This window comes from Microtus oregoni, unplaced genomic scaffold, assembly GCF_018167655.1.
Source record: "Microtus oregoni isolate MIOR12 unplaced genomic scaffold, Mior012 000012F_ref0000307, whole genome shotgun sequence".
NCBI classification, from domain to species: domain Eukaryota; kingdom Metazoa; phylum Chordata; class Mammalia; order Rodentia; family Cricetidae; genus Microtus; species Microtus oregoni.
Window position 1 is genome coordinate 51,677,810 of NW_024543071.1, and position 10,529 is coordinate 51,688,338.

Genomic DNA, 10,529 nt, shown 5'->3' on the forward strand with positions numbered 1-10,529 from the left:
CAGGGTCCCTCTATGTAGCCCAGTCTAACTTCAGGATGACCTCGGACTCATAAAGATCCACCTGTCTCTGCCTCCAGAGCTCTGGGATTAAAGGCCTGTGCCACCAAGATTGCCAAAAATAAATCTTTAAAAAAGAAAGAAAAGAATGTGCAAAGTTTTACACTCCATAAACCTCTCCGCTGACGCAATAATCCAAATCAGACTAAATCAAACCGAATTAGAAAAAGCCCAGGCTTAACGGATGCCAGCGGCCACAACACACACACACACACACACACACACCCGACCTTCCAGCCCTCAGAGAGGAGACTGGGAACTGAAGACCAGAAAACCACGTGTTTGTTGGAGGGGGGAGGAGTTTAAATAGCCTGTGGTAGTGGTCTTGAGCATCTCTGGGGAGGGGTCATCATTTGGGAGGTGGAGTCTGGACTGAGGCAACTCCCAGGGGAGGGGGCTTGGAATCGAATTTCCCACCCAAACATTCCAGACTTTTTGGAGCTATGGATGCCAGGGACTAATGGTGAAGTTTTAACCCAAACATTCCAGACTCTTTGGGTAAACGGATGTCAGCATCGGCTGGGGTGACACTTTCAACCAAACAGAATGGTTTTGGATTTAGGAAACAGGTTGCAAAAATCGTTTGGCACTTGAATGTGCCTTTTTAAAACTAAGAAACACACAGGATGAATTTGCTGCCACAGACAATGTTTTGACATTGTTTTCAAGCAAACGCACACTGCTTAGCAAACCCGACACAATCTGGAATGAATGGAATTGCGGGGCCTACTGGGCTGAGCCCAATGCTCAGCTCTGCAGGGCAGTCCTGTCAGGAGAGAAGCGGGTGGAGGAGTGAGGGGCAGGCGAAGGAGGAGCTGGCCAGTGCCATGAATGAAACTGTTGGAGGGGCCACTGTGGAAGAGAAAATGGTGTCTCTGCCCGTTTCTGAAGCTGAGGGTGGCTCCTGGAAGGAAAGACGGACTGATGTGGCTCTCACTGCAGGCATCCAGGTAGCTGAGATCTGTAGACAGATTTTTCTTTGGGTCATAACAGCTGCTCACAAAAAAAGAACACAGAGACTTACTATTGATTATAAAAGCTCAGCCTTAGCTGAGGCTTGATCCTAATTAATTCTTATAACTTAACCCATATCTTTTGTTTGTTTGTTTTTTCGAAACCCATATCTTTTAATTGTTGTTGTTGTTGTTATTATTTTATTTTATTTTTTTGAGACAGGGCTTCTCAGTAGCTATGGAGTCCTGGAACTCACTCTGTAGACCAGGCTGGCCTCGAACTCACTGGAACTCACTGCCTGCCTCTGCTGGGATTAAAGGTGTGCGCCACCGTTAGCCTGGCTAATCTATGTTCTTTTCTGTGGCTCAGCTACCTTTACTCTGTTCTGCCCATCCTGCTTCCTCAACCTCTGGCTGGCAGCTCTGCCTTCTTCCCAGGTTCTCTCTCTTCTCAGAAGTTCTGCCTATCTCTCCTGCCTGGCTATTGGCCGTTCAGCTTTTTATTACAGCAGCCACAGCAATACATCATCAGAGTATACAAATAGCCGAAGTGAGGGATCTGGTGACCAGGTCCCCCAGAACACATGTTGATGTTTGGAGTGCAGGAGAGAGTGTTGTTGAGTCAGGCATCTGGCCCAGACAAATTGAGTCGCTGTTTATAGGTAAAGCTAGGTCAGTTTGGGAAGGTTCTAGATATAGGCAGTGGGTAGAGTTGGGTTGGGGGTTGAATGGGGAGGGGAGTGTAGAATCTGAGATGGCCTGGAGGTGTCATGTCTTGTCCTGATGCCAGCTCTAAAGCCCCCTCCTGAAAGCCTTCCTTTTCCCACAGCCTACTGTCAATGTGCTTGCTTCCTTCAGTGCCACAGGGCTTCACCAGCCTGACATTAAGGCATCACCTGTGCCAGGTGGACAGTGTGACCAGGACAGCAACCTGACAGCCCTTTGCTGTTCACTGAGCATTCCCTGCCCCTGTCACTCTACCTTCGGTCTTTGCACCCCCCTTTTGCTCCTCAGATCCTTCAGTATGTCACAGGGAAAGACATACCCTCAGAAGATGGGTCAGAAAGGAAAGGAGTGGGCACACTAGGACCATGCAGGGACCTGCTGTCCCCTCTCAACCCTCAGGGGAGTGGGTATGGGAAAGCCTGGTGTCCCATGACTTTTCCTGGGAGCCTATCCACTCTGACAGGACAATGATCCACCCGAGTTGAAGATCTCCACCCCCCGTGAGTGTGTGTGTGTGTGCTTTGAGACAGGTTTCTCTGTGTAGCCCTGACTGTCTTGGTAGACCAGGCTGTCCTCACACTCGGAGATCCAACTGCCTCTTCCTTCCGAGTGCTGAGATTAAAGGCATGCAGCACCTCCAAACAATTTTTTTTAATGCACATGTCTCCTTTCATTCAGAAGTAGTTGCCCAGCCGGGCGGTGGTGGCGCACGCCTTTAATCCCAGCACTTGGGAGGCAGAGGCAGGCGGATCTCTGTGAGTTCGAGACCAGCCTGGTCTACAAGAGCTAGTTCCAGGACAGGCTCCAAAACCACAGAGAAACCCTGTCTCGAAAAACCAAAAAAAAAAAAAAAAAAAAAAAAAAGAAGTAGTTGCCCAACACAAAAGAGATGCCAAGTTTTGTGACGTGTGTAATTTTTTGGGGGGAGGGGCTGTTATGGTTTGGTGTCTTTTGTCTTTTGGGATTTTGCTTTTTGTTGTCTGAGGTTTCTGTCCTGCCCGGTTCCTGCAATCGTTAAGTCCCCCTCCAAAAAAAAAAAAAAATCACACAAAGGTCTATATTAGCTATAAACTGATTGGCCCATTAGCTCAGGCTTCTTATTAACTCTTATAACTTATATTAGCCCATTATTCTTGTCTATGTTAGGCATGTGGCTTGGTACCTTTTTTGGTGGGTCAGTCACATCTTGCTTCTTCTGTGTCTGGGATAGGACTGCAGAGGAACGGGCTTCCTTCTTCCCAGAATTCTATTCTCATTGACCCACCTCTAATTCCTGTCTGGTTGTCCAGCCTATACTTCCTGCCTGGCTACTGGCCAATCAGCATTTATTTAAAATATAATTGACAGAATACAGACCATTGTGCCACACCAGCTTTATTTTGATCTTTTTTTTTTCCTAAGAGAAATAACAAGAGATCAGATGGATAGGGAGTTGGGGAGGATCTGTGAGGACTTGAAGCAGGAGAAGGAATATGATTAAAATAAAGTGTATGAAAAATTAAGCCAGACAGTGATGTTTATGCCTTTAATCCCAGGACTCAGGAGGCAGAGGCAAGTAGACCTCTGAGTTCAAAGCCAGCCTGTCTATAGAGTGAGTTCCAGGGCAGCCAGGTCTACACGGAGAAACCCTGTCTCAAAACAAACAAAAATATTCAACAAATTTAAATATCATATATTAAATTTAATCATATTTATAAAATATCATATCAAATAAATATATTATATCAAATTTAAATTTTATGGTGATATTTGTGTGGTTTGTGCTCTACACAAATAGAGCTTTCCTGAAGATCAGAGGGTAGAGCTAGTCACCAGTTAACCACAGGGCCTAGCGGTGGTGGCTCACACCTTTAATCCCAGCACCCAGAAGGAGGAAACAAATGATGTGTCTGGGCGGAGAGAGACGGTGATAAGGCAGGGCAGAGACAGGAGCCTGGCCTTTTCAGGTGAGAAGTTGGTGAGTAAGAGGTGGCTGTGGTTTGCTCCTTTGTTTCTCTGATCTTTCAGCATTTACCCTGATATCTGACTCCAGGTTTTTATTATTAAGACCTGTTAGATTCAAGGTTTATATCATTATATCATTTGCCTGTTCCCTTTCTGCCCTCAAACACTTCCAAACGCTTCAAGAAGCATCCCCTTCTTGCTTTGAAATACATAACCTCTATTTCTTCAATTGTTGCATATATGTATATATATTTATATTACACACATATGTTTATGTATGCATATATATTCCTAAGTATTTACCGAGTTGGAATTTAATTGGGGTTTCCTATAGGAGTGCAGGCATCTTAGGGGCAGCTCCACCACTTCCCCTGAGAATTGTAACTGATCATCCATTCCTGGAGAGGGCCAGCGTCTTGTGCTTATAGCCTTGTGAGCACTCTCCCTTCACCCCTTCTGCAGGTGACTGTGGACCCAGCCTTGTGAAGGTTGTTTTTAGATGACCGTGGATTATTTATTTATCTTTTGGGGGCGCAGGGGAACATGCAGTAATGGCGCAACAGTGGCGGTCAGAAAACAGCTTTAGGGAATTAGTTTTCCCCTTTCGCTAAGTGAGTCTGGGGGTTTAAGTTCAGGCTTGACGGCAGGTGCCTTTTACGGAAGCATCTCACTGGCTTAGTCAAAGTTCTTTGATTTCAAGATGGTAACAGCCATGTCGTGCCCAGAGGACAAGAACTTCATGATACCTGGGAAGAAAGGTGTGGAGGACCAGCAAGATGGCTCAGTGGATCGAAGGTCTTTGCTGTGGATCCTGAGGACCTGAGTTTAGTCTCTGGGCTCCTGGTGAGTGGTGCAAAGAGCTTCTGAAAGTTTGTGTCTGTCCTACACACACAGTGGCACATGTGTCTACACACATAAAAGCAGACACATAGACACACAAATTAATGTATGTATGTAAAAATATTTAGTGTGTATAAAAATATTGAATATAGGGCTGGAGAAATGGCTCAGTGGTTAAGAGCATTGCCTGCTCTTCCAAAGGTCCTGAGTTCGGTTCCCGGCAACCACATGGTGGCTCACAACCATCTGTAATGAGGTATGGTGCCCTCTTCTGACCTACAGATATACACACAGACAGAATATTGTATACATACTAAATAAATAAATATTAAAAAAATATTGAATATATATTAAATAAAAAGTAAGCAAATCTAAAGGATGTGGAGACCCAGCAAGGAACAAGGGTACCTCTCACACCCATCCTGGCTGGGATAATCTCTCTATGAAATGATGTTGGGAAGTTTGGGAGTAATCAGGTTCCCAAATCTAGCCCATCTTGAAGCTAGATAGGTCACCTGAGTCCCAGATATCCCTGGGCCAGGGCAAATGAGAAATGGACATACAGTCAGCGCTAGGCCTGTTTCTGCGCATATGGCTCCAGCCAGATGAAGATGACAGTGGCCTTATAACACCAAGTCGGGTCCTGTCATGCACATGGCTTGCCCACTTCCTCTCCCAAACACTACGACAGATAGCACCAGGTATCACTGAGCTGAGATAGGAACCCAGATGTCCCAGCAACTGTCCCTCACATTGTCCACACTTCTCTAACCGCCTGGAGCTGAGCATAGTGATGGCTCCTGACTGTTGGTGCCTTGACGTCAGCTCAGGGTCCTAACTGGGCTTGTAAGGCTTCCTGGAGGAGGAGACACCTCAGACAGACTCACACATGTGAGGTCAGGGGCAAAATCACGGCGAGAGGCACAGGAGCACTGCCTGGCCTTAGGGCCACATCTCAACTTCATGTTACCAGTGTCCACCCGGCCTCACTTCCCAAGCCCCTGGCCCCTTTTATTTCTTTCTTCATTTATTTATTGAGACAGGTCTCACTGTGTAGTCTCAGATAGGCAGAACTTGCTATATAGACCAGGGTGGCCTTGAACTCACAGATACCTATCTGTCTAGCTCTGCCTCCTGAGAGCTGGATCAAAGGTATCCACTATCATGTCTGGCTGGGTTGTGGGTATTTACCCACACCTGACTCACCATGGCTTGCTTGGTTTTATTTACTTCATGTTTAATTGACATATAGTCATTGCATATATTTATGTAGTACGGTGCAGTAGTTGATATGGGGGTGGGGGTGTGTTATTTAGCAATGATCAAATTACGGTAATTACCAGGGTCAGCACTTCAAATAGTCATTCCCTCTGTAACTAGTTGTCTTTTCTTTATTTTTATTTAAATTTTTAAAAAGTTTTTCTTTTTTTAAGTTTTCAAGACAGGGTATCTGTTGTGGAACTCACTCTGAAGACCAGGCTGGCCTCAAACTCACAGAGATCTGTCTACCTCTGCCTCCCGAGTGCTGGGATTAAAGGCATGAGCCACCACCACTACTCAGCATGCTATCTTGTTTTAGTTTGAGAAGTCTGTTGTGGGATATATGTATACTGTGTGAAGGTGCATTGCTGTGATTGGTATATTTTTATTTATTTATTTATTTATTTATTATGTATACAGTATACAATATTCTGTCTGTATGTCTGCAGACCAGAAGAGGGCAGCAGACCTCATTACAGATGGTTGTGAGCGACCATGTGGTTGCCGGGAATTGAACTCATGACCTTTGGAAGAGCAGGCAATGCTCTTAACCACTGAGCCATCTCTCCAGCCCTGTGATTGGTATATTAAAAAGCTCAATGACCAATGGCTAGGCAGGAGAGAATAGGCGGTACTTCCTGGCAGAGAGAGAGAGAGAAGCTGGGAGGAGGAATCTAGGCACATTTACCAGCAGACTCAGGGCAAGTTGGCTGTCCTGTACTAAGAGGAAAGGTAACCAAGCCATGTGATAGAATGAAGATTAATAGAAAAAGGTTAATTAAGTTATTAGAACTAGTTTTAAAAAGCCCTCTAAGCTAATGCGAAGCTTTCATAATTAACAAGTCTCTGGGTTGTTATTTGCAGGCTGGTGGGCCAAGAAAGTGTGCTGAGAAAACTTTCCACAGAAGTCCTGACTGGCTGAGGATTTGATGTGTAGACCAGGCCCTCAGAGGTTTGTGGGGGTTTGTGCCTGTGAGTGTGACTGCCAACAGAGAGAGGCCAGAGGTGTCCAATCCCCTGCCATGGGGAGTTGTGGTGGTTTGAAGGAAAATGGCACCCAAAAAGGAATGGCACTGTTGGAAGGTATGGCCTTGGAGGAAGTGTGTCACTGTGGGGGGAGGTTTTGAGGTCTCTTTTGCTCAAGCTTCCCTCAGTGTGACACTGAGTCTACTTCCTGTTGCCTTCTGATCAAGATATAGCCTGCACGGTGCCTGTAAGCCATCATGCTCCCCAGTCGATGAGAAGGGACTGAACCTCTGAACTGTAAGCCACCACCTCAATGAAATATTTTCTTTATATGAGTTGCCATGGTGATGGTGTCTCTTTACAGCTTTATAAACCCTAAGACAGGAGTGGATGAAGTCTTGTGTGAATGTGTGTTATTGATATTGACATGAGCACAGCCATGCCAAGTTCTCCAATGCCTCAGACCCATGGGGACTGTAAGACCTTCCCTGGGTCAGACTTGGAGGAATGGCAAGGTCTTCTCCTTGGCTGTGTATGAATATTGGTGAATTGTTCACCTTTGGCTAAACCAGAGGATGAAGAAAGTTATCAATGGCTAATTCCTCAATCCAGATGTTGACACTGTATGAAGAAGTTGTCCGCCATAGCTTTCTTCTCCTGGACAGCTGCACCCTGAGACCCCATGTGACTTCCTGTAGAGACTGGTTGACCTGCCTCCCTCTATTGGTGCTGTGTATAACAAATGTACCGAGTCTCTCAGCCGATATCAGTGTATCTCCAGCAGAGAATCTGGCTTTGGATCCATCCAGGAGAGAGCATGAGTCCCAGAAGTTTGTCCCTACTGGTAAGAGAGCAAGAACCTCAAAATTTCTTTCTATTGTTGGTTTGTGTGTTTGTGGCATGGCAGGGGCATGCGCATGTGTGCATATACGTGTGGATGCCAGAGGTCAGCATCGGCTATTTTCTTTTCTTCTCTTTCTTTCTTCCTTCCTTCTTTCCTTCCTTCCTTTCTTTCTTTCTTTCTTTTTTTTTTTTTTTTGAGACAGGGTTTCTCTGTGTAACAGTCCTAGCTGTTCTGGAACTAGCTCTGTAGACCAGGCTGGCCTCGAACTCACAGAGATCCGCCTGCCTCTGCCTCCCAAGTGCTGGGATTAAAGGCGTGCACCACCACCACCCGGCTTTACTTTACTTTTTTGAGATGAAGATCTCTCATCAAACCTGGAGTGCTCCAATTTGGCTGGAACTGGCTCACCAGTAAGCCCCAGGGGTCCTCTCGTCTCTGCCTCTCCAGACTCGGGATTAATGTAAGTTCCTAGCCCCCATTAGTAATTTCCAAGTCAACTCTATTGCATTTGGAGTACGTCCCTAGCATTAGTTCTACAATCATTATTGCTTTATTTAATTATCTATTTACTAATTTTTGGTGTCCTGAGACAAGGGCTCCCATACATAGCTCAGCCCACCTGAACTCACTACATGGCTGAACGCCACCTTGAATTCCTGATCTTTCTGTCTCCACCTCCTGCCACACCCAGCTCACTACCCAGGCTTATTTCTGTGGTCTAGTTTGCAGACTATTCTCAGGATGGCTCTATATGCATTTGAAAAGGATATTTTCCTGTGTTGGTTGTTTTTTCATTTTAAAGCTCTCTGTGGGCTAGGGTCTGTGGCTCAGACAGTAGAGAACTTGCAGGAAGACCTCGGTTTAATCCCCAGCATCAAATGAACCAGGCATGGTGATTTCTTTATTCCAGCACTTGACTGCTCAGGTAATAGGATTAGAAGATTGGGCAGGTAGGATGGCTTAGCAAATAAAGGCACTTGCTGCCAACTCTGATCACTGTAATGTGATTCCAGAACCCACATGTGGAAGGAGAGAACCCACTCCTGCAAGTTGTCTTCTGAGCTCTACAGACAGGCCATGAGATACAGGTGACCCCCCCAACACACATGCACAGAATATGCATGTAATAAGTGAATCTAATAAAAATTTAGAAGACGCAAAGGCCATGGAGGGGGCTGCTTACTGCCTTGCTGAGCCTGTTTGCTTATAGAACCTAGGACTACGAGAACAAGGACAGTAGTCTTTAAAAATGCTCCCTAAGCCAGGTGGTGGTGCACATCTTTGATCCCAGCCCTCAGGAGGCAGAGGCAGGCGGATCTCTGTGAGTTCGAGGACAGCCTGGTCTACAAAGTGAGTTCCAGGACAGCCGAGACTGTTACACAGAGAAATCCTGTCTCGAAAAGCCGAAAATAAAGCCGGGCGGTGGTGGCGCACGCCTTTAATCCCAGCACTCGGGAGGCAGAGGCAGGCGGATCTCTGTGAGTTCGAGGCCAGCCTGGTCTACAAGAGCTAGTTCCAGGACAGGAACCAAAAGCTACGGAGAAACCCTGTCTCGAAAAATCAAAAAAAAAAAAAAAAAAAAAAAAAAAAAAAAAAAAAAAAGAAAAGCCGAAAATAAACGTAAAAGCAAATAAATGAATAAACTTAACTCAAGGCCATACAGTTCATACTTAGCAAACCTGGGAATCAAATCCAGTCTTATGGCTTCGCGTTTTAACAACCAAACAGTTGGTAACAATCCTCCACCCCCATGTTCAGTTTTATTTGCTTTGCAGAAGAATATTGGGCACTGTAAATATTTGGCTGTGTGAAAGAACTAAGGTTTAGCATGTCTGAAAGCATGGATGCTACATGTGTGCAGGTGCCCACAGAAGTCAGAAGGGCGTGTAGGATCCCCTAAAATGGGAGTTACTGGAGGCAGCAGAGGGTGATGAGAGACATTTCTGGAAGAAAATGTTTAGTCCCTGACTTTGTCATGTTCTTCCTGCCAACTCAGTTCAGTGACCAGGGCATCATTTTCAGCTTCAAGCTCCTTCAGGACCAGCACCCATGCCCACCTTGGGGCTTCTTCTTCTTTTTTTTTTTAATGTTTATTTATTTATTATGTATACAATATTCTGTCTGTGTGGATGCCTGCAGGCCAGAAGAGGGCACCAGACCCCATTACAGATGGTTGTGAGCCATCATGTGGTTGCTGGGAATTAAACTCAGGACCTTTGGAAGAGCAGGCAATGCTCTTAACCACATTTATTTATTAAGTATACAATATTCTGTCTGCATATATGCCTGCAGGCCAGAAGAGGGCACCAGATCTCATTACAGATGGTTGTGAGCCACCATGTGGTTGCTGGGAATTGAACTCAGGACCTTTGGAAGAGCAGGCAATGCTCTTAACCACTGAGCCATCTCTCCAGCCCCATCTTGGCGCTTCTAGAGATACTTCCCTAGCAGCAGTTTTCCAGGGTCCCTTGCCTGCCTCAACCGCTCCCCCCCCTCCCAAGTCTCCTTGTACCTTTAGTAATTGCTCATGTCACAATTTCAGGGATAGCCATTCTCCTCACTCTCCGACTTTCCCATCTGACAGTCGGGAGTAGCTTTTCTTTACTATCTCTTCATACCCTCTTGGTTAGAAGGGATCTATTGCCACGCTCCCTTTGTGACCCCGTCCCCTCTTCACTCTTCAACTGATGCACCCACTACTCTCCATTACACTCCATTTTTCTATCTATACGAGGCCACAAATTTGGAGCGTGCAGGTTTGAGCCCACGGAGGGCTCAAAGCCGGATGGCTGGTTGCAGCTCTGAAGCCCTGCTGGCTCGGACTGGCTCCGCTCGGTCCTGCAGACCTGCCTTTAGCCCCGCCTCTGTCCCAAAGAGGCCCCGCCCAAGACTCGCCCCCACAAGACCACGCCCACAGGCCAAAGTGGTCCCGCCTTCGG